This window comes from Delphinapterus leucas, chromosome 8 (genome assembly GCF_059928025.1).
Source record: "Delphinapterus leucas isolate spDelLeu-1000000601 "Yukka" chromosome 8, BTC_Dleu_Yukka2, whole genome shotgun sequence".
Taxonomy (NCBI): Eukaryota; Metazoa; Chordata; class Mammalia; order Artiodactyla; family Monodontidae; genus Delphinapterus; species Delphinapterus leucas.
The window spans coordinates 48,308,930-48,318,462 of record NC_143136.1 but is presented as its reverse complement, the minus strand read 5'-3'; the positions used below and the strand labels follow the sequence as shown (position 1 = coordinate 48,318,462).

Below are 9,533 nucleotides of genomic sequence, written 5' to 3'. Positions count from 1 at the left end.
CTCACAAAGCTGGGAGCACTTAAGTTATGAACTATTTTCATTTTATACATCAGAGACATAGCTTAGGTGAAATTCTCCTGGAAGTCATGCTTCATACTCCATAGGTTCTAGGTATGTTTACCACAGGAAATTCTAATCTAAGTGTTCTGGACTATATGTTTGTGTCCTCCCAAAATTTGTATGTTGAGAACCTACCCCTTAGGATATTAGGAGGTAGGGGATCTGGGAGATAATTTTTTTTTTTGTAGGTCTTCCAAGTGTCCGGGTTTATTGAGGGCTTGAGGGTCTACAGGGGAGCCCCAGGTGCCTGTGGGGAGGGCCTGCCATCGCCCTAGAGGGGCAGCGGCCCGGCAAGCAGCCAGGGATGGGGTCTCCAAAACCTGGGTTTACTTGAAAGTGTGGCTCTCTGCCCCACTGTGCCAGAAGCCTTTGGGGCTGAACATGGCCGCGTAGCAGGGGTGGGTGCAACAGGGCTTGCCTTCATGCTCGGCATGACCCCTTGAGGTCAGCGTCTTTCCACATTTCTCACATTTCAGGCAAGGGTGATGCCAGTCCTTCCAGAGGGAGGTCACCCGCTCAGCAAAGTACACCTCCTTGTTGCACTTGGGGCACTTGGGCATGGTGGCGCCGTGTCCGGGGCGGGTGGCTGAGCGGGAGCAGAGCACAACGCTGGACTCTATGTCAGAGCATTATGAAATAAGGCACTGAATGTATTGACCACAGGGTCTCTGAAAACATGCAAGATGCTGAATCATGTTTAATAGGCATGAAGATAGCAAGCCAGGTACAATGTCCTTAATGAATGTGGAGACATGAGTGGGAGTAGATAAAATAGGAACTGTTTAAGATTATTAAAAAGAGTTATACATTGCTAAAAAATAAAAATTTATGATTTAGAAGAGACAAAAAATACATCCCTTTCTTTCCAACTAAGAGTCAATTTTCAATTAAGGTAAATGACAGAAAATTCAGTAAAATAAAATTGTACTGGGATTTTTTTTAAGGAAACTCCTGAGAAGTATCTTTCTAATTTCTTTTTGTAAAGCTTTGCATACAATTTATTTAGTACAAAGTTTATTTATTTATGTGGATCTACCTGGGATCTAATATCCTGTTATGTAGACATGTCTGCTAATTTTGCGGGTCTGAGAGTATTTCCAGGAAATTCAGCTACGTATATGGTGACAGGTTCAGTAAATCACAAATGTGAATTTATTGCATTATTCTATTCGCTGAGTTTTCTGTTTCCATGTTGTCATACCTGGCCCACTAGCTAAGAAGTGTGATTAATAAGGTGATTCCAAAGGACCATTTAAGGGTTTGAATGACCTTGTAGCTATTTTATGTAAAAACTGCTTAGAATCATCAGGGATGATTAAATTATACCCATAAACTCCCAACATGGATGATTTGTATGTTTACTAGGAGTCATTAACAAACTATATTTCTACTGGAAAAGACAACAACTATATGAAATGTCAGAGAGTGAAGAGCATGATCAAAATAAAATTAGTTTCCCAGCACTATTATTTTTAGTAATCCTGAAAGAACTAATCCTGTATTTGGTTGATGTTTTGTCAGTAACTTAAAAATATTTTTCAGGAAATGTGTGGACCAAGTTATTTCAAAAGCCTATATATAAGACTGGACACTATAAAACTCTTAGAGGAAACATAGGAAAAACACTCTTTGATATAAATCACAGCAAGATCTTTTCTTGACCCACCTCCTACAGTAATGGAAATAAAAACAAAAATAAACAAATGGGACCTAATGAAACTTAAAAGCTTTTGCACAGTAAAGGAAACCATACACAAGAAGAAAAGACAACCTTCAGAATGGGAGAAAATATTTGCAAACAAAGCAACTGACAAAGGATTAATCTCTAAAATATACAAAGAGCACATGAAGCTCAATATCAAAACAACAAGCAACACAATCAAAAAATGCGCAGACGACCTAAATAGCCATTTCTTCAAAGAAGACATACAGATGGCCAAAAAACACATGAAAAGATGCTCAACATCACTAATTGTTAGAGAAATGCAAGTCAAAACCACAATGAGGTATCACCTCACACCAGTTAGAATGGGCATCATCAAAAAAATCTACAAACAATAAATGCTGGAGAGGGTGTGGAGAAAAGAGAACCCTCTTGCACTTTTGGTGGGAATGTAAATTGATACAGCCACTATGGAGAACAGTATGGAGTTTCCTTAAAAATCTAAAAATAGAAGTACCATATGACCCAGCAATCCCACTACTGGGCATATACCCAGAGAAAACCATAATTCAAAAAGACACAGGCACCCCAATGTTTATTGCAGCACTATTTACAATAGCCAGGTCATGGAAGTAACCTAATTGTCCATCGACAGATAAATGGATAAAGAAGATGTGGTACATATATATAATGGAATATTACTCAGCCATATAAAGCAATGAAACTGAGTCATTTGTAGAGAAGTGGATGGACCTAGGTACTGTCTTACAGAGTGAAATAAGTCAGAAAGAGAAAAACAAATATCATATATTAATGCATATATGTGGAATCTGGAAAAAAGGAACAGATGAACCTGTTTGCAAGGCACAAATAGAAACACAGATACAGAGAACAAATATATGGACACCAAGGGGGCAAAAGGGGAATGGGATGAATTGGGAGATTGGAATTGACATATATACACTAATATGTATAAAATAGATAACAAATGTAAACGGCTGTATGCACAGGGAACTCTACTTCACTTCTCTGTACTGTAGAAACTAACACAACATTGTAAAACAACTATACCCCAATAAAAAAAACAAAGCCAAAAAAAAAAAATCAAAGCCTATATATATTTGACAACATTTAAAGTTATGATTCATTCAAATCACTTTATATATCTATGGGAATTAAATCAGAATTATATCTTAAAGTACCAAGTTGAAACACAATTTTTAAATTTTATTTACCATCTTTATTGGAGTATAACTGCTTTACAAAGGTGTGTTAGTTTCTGCTGTATAACATAGTGGATCAGCTACAGATATACATACATCCCCATACCCCCACCCTCTTGCGTCTCCCTCCCACCCTCCCTATCCCGCCCCTCTGGGTGGTCACAAAGCACCAAGCTGATTTCACTGTGCTATGTGGCTGCTTCCCACTAGCTATCTATTTTACATTCGGTAGTGTATATAGGTCCAGGCCACTCTCTCATTTCATCCCAGTTTACCCTTCCTCCTCCCCATGTCCTCAAGTCCATTTTCTATTTTCTAAGTCTATATCTTTATTCATGTCCTGCCCTTAGGTTCTTTAGAACCACTTTGTTTTTTTACATTCCATATATATGTGTTACCATACGGTATTTGTTTTACTCTTTCTGACTTACTTCACTCTGTATGACAGACTCTAGGTCCATCCAACTCACTACAAATAATTTAATTTCATTTCTTTTTATGGTGAATAACATTCCATTGTATGTATGTGCCACATCTTCGTTATCCATTCAACTGTCAGTGGACACGTAGGTTGCTTCCATGTCCAGGCTACTGTAAATAGTGCTGCAAAGAACATTGTGGTACAGGAATCTTTTTGAATTATGGTTTTCTCAGGGTATATGCCCAGTAGTGGGATTGCTGGGTTGTATGGTAGTTCTATTCTTAGTTTCTTGAGGAACCTCCAAACTGTTTTCCATAGTGGCTGTATCAATTTACATTCCCACCCACAGTGCAAGAGAGCTCCCTTTTCTTCACACCCTCTCCAGCATTTATTTTTTTATTTTTTGCGGTACACGGGCCTCTCACTGTTGTGGCCTCTCCCATTGCAGAGCACAGGCTCCAGACGCGCAGGCTCAGCAGCCATGGCTCACGGGCCTAGCCGCTCCGCGGCATGTGGGATCTTCCCGGACCGGGGCACAAACCCATACTCCCTTTATCGGCAGGTGGACTCTCAACCACTGCGCCACCAGGGAAGCCCCTCCAGCATTTATTGTTTGTAGATGATTTGATGATGGCCATTCTGACCAGTGTGAGGTGACAACTCATTGTAGTTTCGATTTGCATTTCTTTAATGATTAGTGATGTTGAGCATCCTTTCATGTGTTTTTGGCAATCAGTATATCTTCTTTGGAGAAATGTCTATTTAGGTCTTCTGCCCATTTTTGGATTGGCTGGTTTGTTTTTTTGATATTGAGCTACAGGAGCTGCTTGTATATTTTGGAGATTAATCCTTTGTCAGTTGCTTCATTTGCAAATATTTTCTCCCAGTCTGAGGGCTGTCTTTTCATCTTGTTTATGGTTTCCTTTGCTGTGCAAAAGCTTTGAAGTTTCATTAGGTCCCATTTGTTTTCGTTTTGTTTCCATTTCTCTAGGAGGTGGGTCAAAAAGGATCTTTCTGTGATTTATGTCATGGAGTGTTCTCTCTCTGTTTTCCTCTAAAGCTTTATAGTGTCTGGCCTTACATTTAGGTCTTTAATCCATTTTGAGTTTGTGTATGGTGTTAGGGAGTGTTCTAATTTCATTCTTTTACATGTAGCAGTCCAATTTTCCCAGCACCACTTATTGAAGAGGCTGTCTTTTCTCCACTGTATATTCTTCCTCCTTTATCAAAGATAAGGTGACCATAGGTTATCTCTGGGTTCCTATCCTATTCCATTGATCTAGATTTCTGTTTATGTGCCAGTAGCATACTGCCTTGATTACTGTAGCGCTATAGTATACTCTGAAGTCAGGGAGCCTGATTCTTCCAGTTCCAGTTTTCTTTCTCAAGTTTGCTTTGGCTATTCGGGGTCTTTTGTGTTTCCATATAAATTGTGAAATTTTTTGTTCTAGTTCTGTGAAAAATGCGATTGGTAGTTTGATAGGGATTGCATTGAATCTGTAGATTGCTTTGGGTAGTAGAGTCATTTTCACAATGTTGATTCTTCCAATCCAAGAACATGGTATATCTTTCCATCTGTTTGTATCATCTTTAATTTCTTTCATCAGTGTCTTATAGTTTTCTGCATACAGGTCTTTTGTCTCCCTAGGTAGGTTTATTCCTAGGTATTTTATTCTTTTTGTTGTAATGGTAAATGGGAGTGTTTAATTTCTCTTTCAGATGTTTCATCATTAGTGTTTAGGAATACCAGAGATTTCTATGACTTAACTTTGTGTCCTGCTACTTTACCCAATTCACTGATTAGGTCTACTAGTTTTCTAGTAGCATCTTTAGGATTTTCTATGTATAGTATCATGTCATCTGCAAACAGTGACTTTTTTTCTTCATCTTTTCCGATTTGGATTCCGTTTATTTCTTTTTCTTCTCTGATGGCTGTGGCTGAAATTTCCAAAACTATGTTGAATAACAGTGGTGAGAGTGGGCAACCTTGTCTTGTTCCTAATCTTAGTGGAAATGGTTTCACTTTTTCACCATTGAGAACGATGTTGGCTGTGGGTTTGTTATATATGGCCTTTATTATGTTGAGGTAAGTTCCCTCTTTGCCTACTTTCTGGAAACTTTTTATCATAAATGGTGTTGAATTTTGTCAAAAGCTTTTTCTGCATCTTGAGATGATCATATAGTTTTTCTCCTGCAATTTGTTAATATGGTTTATCACACCGATTGATTTGCATATATTGAAGAATCCTTGCATTCCTGGGATAAACTCCACTTGATTATAATGTATGATCCTTTTAATGTGCTGTTGGATTCTGTTTGCTAGTATTTTGTTGAGGATTTTTGCATCTATGTTCATCAGTGATACTGGCCTGTAGTTTTCTTTTTCTCTGGCATCTTTGTCTGGTTTTGGTATCAGGGTGATGGTGGCCTCATAGAATGAGTTTGGGAGTGTTCCTGCCTCTGCTAACTCTTTTGGAAGAGTTTGAGAAGGATAGGTGTTAGCACTTCTCTAAATGTTTGACAGAATTTGCCTGTGAAGCCATCTGGTCCTGGGCTTTTGTTTGTTGGAAGATTGTTAGTCACAGTTTGAATTTCAGTGCTTGTGATTGATCTGTTTATATTTTCTATTTCTTCCTGGTTCAGTCTCAGAAGGTTGTGCTTTTCTAAGAATTTGTCCATTTCTTCCAGGTTGTTTATTTTATTGGCATATAGTTGCTTGTAGTAATCTCTCATGATCCTTTGTATTTCTACAGTGTCAGTTGTAACCTCGTTTTTCATTTCTAATTGTATTGATCTGCGTCTTCTTCCTTTTTTTCTTGATGAGTCTGGCTAATGGTTTATCAATTTTGTTTTTTTAATCAAAGAACCAGCTTTTAGTTTTATTGATCTTTACTATCATTTCCTTCATTTCTTGTTCTTTTATTTCTGATCTGCTCTTTATGAGTTCTTTCTTTCTGCTAGCTTTGAGGGTTTTTTTTCTTTCTTTCTCTAAATGCTTTAGGTGTAATGTTAGGTTGTTTATTTGAGATGTTTCTTGTTTCTTGAGGTAGGATTGTATTATATAAACATCCCTCTTAGAACTGCTTTTGCTGCATCCCATAGGTTTTGGGCTGTTGTGTTTTCATTGTCATATGTTTCTAGGTATTTTTTGATTTCCTCTTTGATTTCTTCAGTGATCTCTTGGTTATTTAGTAGTGTTTTGTTTAGCCTCCATGTATTCGTATTTTTTCAGATATTTCCTGTAATTGACATCAAGTCTCATAGCATTGTGGTCAGAAAAGATACTTAATATAATTTCAATTTTCTTAAGTTTACCAAGATTTGATTTGTGATGCAAGATATGATCTATCCGGGAGAATGTTCCATGAGCACTTGAGAAGAAAGAGTAATCTGCTGTTTTTAGATGGAATGTCCTATAATATCAATTAAGGCCATCTTGTTTAACATAGCATTTAAAGCTTGTGTTTCCTTATTTATTTTAATTTTGGATGATCTGTCCATTGGTGAAAGTGGGGTGCTAAAGTCCCCTATTATGATTGTGTTACTGTTGATTTTCCCTTTTATGGCTGTTAGCATTTGCCTTATGTATTGAGGTGCTCCTGTGTTGGGTGCATAAATATATACAATTGTTATAACTTCTTCTTGGATTGATCCCTTGATCATTATGTAGTGTCCTTCTTTGTCTCTTGTAATAGTGTTTGTTTTAAAGTTGATTTTGTCTGACATGAGAATTGCTACTCCAGCTTTCTTTTGATTTCCATTTGCATGGAATATCTTTTTCCATCCCCTCACTTTCAATCTGTATGTGTCCCTAGGGCTGAAGTTTGTCTATTGTTGACAGCATATATATGGGTCTTGTTTTTGTATTCATTCAGCCAGTCTATGTCTTTTGGTTGGAGCATTTAACCCATTTACATTTAAGGTAGCTATCGATATGTATGTTCCTATTACCATTTTCTTAATTGTTTTGGGTTTGTTTTCATAGGTCTTTTCCTTCCCTTGTGTTTCCTGCCTAGAGAAGTTCCTTTAGAATTTGTTGTAAAGCTTGTTTGGTGGTGCTGAATTCTCTTAACTTTGGCTTGTCTATAAACGTTTTAATTTCTCCATCGAATCTGAATGAGATCCTTGCTGGGTAGAGTAATCTTGGTTGTAGGTTTTTCCCTTTCATCACTTTAAATATGTCCTGCCACTCCCTTCTGGCTTGCAGAATTTCTGCTGAAAGATCAGCTGTTAACCTTACGAGGATTCTCTTGTATGATAATTGTTGCTTTTCCCTTGCTGCTTTTAATATTTTTTCTGGTATTTAATTTTTGGTAGTTTGATTAACATGTGTCTTGGCATGTTTCTCCTTGGATTTATCCTTTATGGGACTCTCTGAGCTTCCTGGACTTGACTATTTCCTTACCCATATAAGGGAAGTTTTCAACTATAATCTCTTCAAATAGTTTCTCAGCCCCCTTTGTTTTCTCTTCTTTTTCTGGGACCCCAATAATTCGAATGTTGATGTATTTATTATTATCCCAGAGGTCTCTGAGCTTTTCCTTAATTCTTTTCATTCTTTTTTCTTTATTTTGCTCTCTGGTGGTTATTCCACTGTTTTACCTTCCAGGTCCCTTATCCGTTCTTTTACCTCAGTTATTCTGCTACTAATTCCTTCTAGAGAATTTTTAATTTCATTTATATTGTTGTTCATCCTTGTTTGTTTGCTCTTTAGTTCTTGTAGGTCTTTGTTAAACATTTCTTTTATTTTCTCCATTCTATTTCCAAGATTTTGGATCATCTTCACCATCATTACTCTGAATTCTTTTTCAGGTAGACTGCCTATTTCCTCTTCATTTGTTTGGTCTGGTGGGTTTTTACCTTGCTCCTTCATCTGCTGTGTATTTCTCTGTCTTCTCGCTCTGCTTAACTTACTGCCTTTGGGTGTCCAATTTGCAGGCTGCAGGTTTGTGTTTCCTGTTGTTTTTGGTGTATGCTCCCGGTCAGTAAGGTTGGTTCAGTGGTTTGTGTAGCCTTCCTGGTGGAGGGGACTCGTGCCTGTGTTTTGGTGGTTGAGGTTGCATCTTGTCTTTCTGGAGTACAGGACAACGTCTGGTGGTGTGTTTTGGGGTGTCTGTGAACTTATTATGATTTTAGGCAGCCTCTCTGCTAATGGGTGGATTTGTGTTCCTATCTTGCTAATTGTTTGGCATAGGGTGTCCAGCACTGTATCCTGCTGGTCATTGAGTGGAGCTTGGTCTTAGCGTTGAGATGGAGATCTCTTGGAGATCTTTTCCTGTTTGTTATTATGTGGGGCTGGGAGGCCTCTGGTGGTCCAATGTCCTGAACTCAACTCTCCACCTCAGAGGCTCAGGCCTGACAGCCGGCCAGAGCACCAAGACCCTGTCAGCCATGTGGCTGTGCTCATTTGTTGCTGCATGCTGCTTAATTACCAGAGAGTTTCTGTTGAGGATTTTTAGCCCTCTTTGAGTCCAGACCTGTCTGAAGCAAGTTCCTGTAGTAACACCCCACCGTGTGCAGCAGATGGCAGGCAGGACATGGTGGCCACACAATGAATTTTAAATCAGGATTTATGGTAAAAGAATATATGACATTTGAAGAATGATGGTAATTTTTAAATGATGTTTAGAACTTTTACAAAAAGGAACAGAGGAAAATTAGATTATTGTTTTGAGCACAACACAAATTATATTTTTGTTATACTTATTTTATTTGAAATATCCTTCAGTACTATACAATAAAATGCATGATATAAATCTTAAATTTACTGAGCAATTTTTTTATATATGATGCTTTTATGTATCCATCACCTGTCAAGATAAAAAATATTTTCAGCATCTCAGAAAGCTGTCACATGCCACTTCCCAGGACTTTCCTCCCCTGCCCAAAGATACCACTATTTTGATATCTATCATGTATTATGAAAGGCACAAGTATTAAATGTTTCTGAACTATGGCTCCTTAGATTAAAATTGATATTAAAAATCTGGGAAAAATTTAAAAGAACATATATAAAATAGAACATTTGCAAATGAAAACTTCCAAGACAACTGAAATTCAGAAAATGAAGTTTCTAGGCTTCCTTGTTGAGATAGAAGTGAGATTATGAAGGGCATCCACCTTTATTCACTGGTTAAATTCTAGAAGATAATTTTGATCTTTCCCT

General features: G+C 37.6%; 1 pseudogene; it reads right to left on the bottom strand.

Moving 5' to 3' along the window:
* Positions 1–221: 221 nt before the first annotated feature.
* LOC149748552 (cysteine-rich protein 1 pseudogene) lies at positions 222–683 on the bottom strand (annotated as a pseudogene).
* Between the last annotated feature and the right edge of the window lie 8,850 nt (positions 684–9,533).